The sequence below is a fragment of the Austrofundulus limnaeus genome, unplaced genomic scaffold (assembly GCF_001266775.1).
Source record: "Austrofundulus limnaeus strain Quisiro unplaced genomic scaffold, Austrofundulus_limnaeus-1.0 Scaffold2898, whole genome shotgun sequence".
In the NCBI taxonomy this organism is placed as follows: Eukaryota; Metazoa; Chordata; class Actinopteri; order Cyprinodontiformes; family Rivulidae; genus Austrofundulus; species Austrofundulus limnaeus.
In genome coordinates, this window is record NW_013955300.1 from 2,498 (window position 1) to 3,776 (window position 1,279).

At 49.4% G+C, this 1,279-nt stretch overlaps 1 long non-coding RNA gene across 1 annotated transcript in view; it reads left to right on the forward strand.

Annotated features, from left to right (window-relative positions):
* Positions 1-560, forward strand: part of LOC106511537 (uncharacterized) — a 2,809-nt gene extending 2,249 nt beyond the window's left edge. The window contains exons 2-3 of the long non-coding RNA XR_001309535.1: positions 13-336; positions 403-560. This is a non-coding gene — a long non-coding RNA (uncharacterized LOC106511537). The remainder of the gene's footprint in view (positions 1-12; positions 337-402) is intronic.
* Positions 561-1,279: the final 719 nt, after the last annotated feature.

Genomic DNA, 1,279 nt, shown 5'->3' on the forward strand with positions numbered 1-1,279 from the left:
ATGTGACTGAAGGTCGTCTGACTGTAGGTCATGAACTGTAGGTCATGTGACCGAAGGTCATGTGACTGAAGGTCATGTGACTGAAGGTCGTCTGACTGTAGGTCATGTGACTGTAGGTCATGTGACTGAAGGTCATGTGAATGAAGGTCATGTGAGGACCAGAGGAGGGGCTGTAAACCAGCTGTATGTGTCGCCCCCTGCAGGCCGGAGCTCATCCTGACTGTGCTGGACGGCCTGGATGTTCAGGTCCCACATAACATTTCTGACTTTCTCATGCAGCAGCGAGGTGCGCGCTTCCTGGAGTGTCGTTACCGTGACGCTCGCAGCTTCCTGCAGGTTTGTTTATTTTAAAATGAGAGGCGGAGTCATGTGACCTTGTCTGACCTGTGTGTGTCCATGCAGCTCTACCCTGAAGACACTTCAGCTGCAGCTGTGGATTTTCACAGGAAGGCCAAGTCGTTGCTTCAGTTAGCTTCTCGGACACTGGCTGCGCTCCACATCCCGTTCTGGATCAGCAGCGGCACCTGCCTAGGTAACGTTAGTGCTAACATGCTAACATGCTAACGTGCTAACAGTTCAGCCTCAATTTGAAAGGATTCTCAGGGAGGTTTCTGCACTTAGATGTTTACAGAGTTTTTCAGAAGCTGGTTTCAGTTGGTCACATGTTAGAACCACCTCAGAGTTTGTCTTCTGTTTAAACTAACTGTCCTTTATCTCTCTGTACATGTCCCTGTCCTGTCTCTATCCTGTCCCTGTCCTATCTCTATCCTGTCTCTATCCTGTCTCTATCCTGTCTCTGTTTTGTCTCTATCCTGTCTCTGTCCTGTCTCTATCCTGTCTCTATCCTGTCTCTTTCCTGTCTCTGTCCTGTCTCTGTCCTGTCTCTATCCTGTCTCTATCCTGTCTCTATCCTGTCTCTGTCCTGTCTCTGTCCTGTCTCTGTCTCTGTCCTGTCTCTATCCTGTCTCTGTCCTGTCTCTTTCCTGTCTCTATCCTGTCTCTGTCCTGTCTCTATCCTGTCTTTCCTGTCTCTATCCTGTCTCTATCCTGTCTCTATCCTGTCTCTGTCCTGTCTCTGTCCTGTCTCGGTCTCTGTCCTGTCTCTATCCTGTCTCTGTCCTGTCTCTATCCTGTCTCTGTCCTGTCTCTGTCCTGTCTCTATCCTGTTTCTATCCTGTCTCTGTCCTGTCTCTATCCTGTCTCTGTCCTGTCTCTGTCCTGTCTCTATCCTGTCTCTGTCCTGTTTCTATCCTGTCTCTATCCTGTCTCTGTCCTGTCT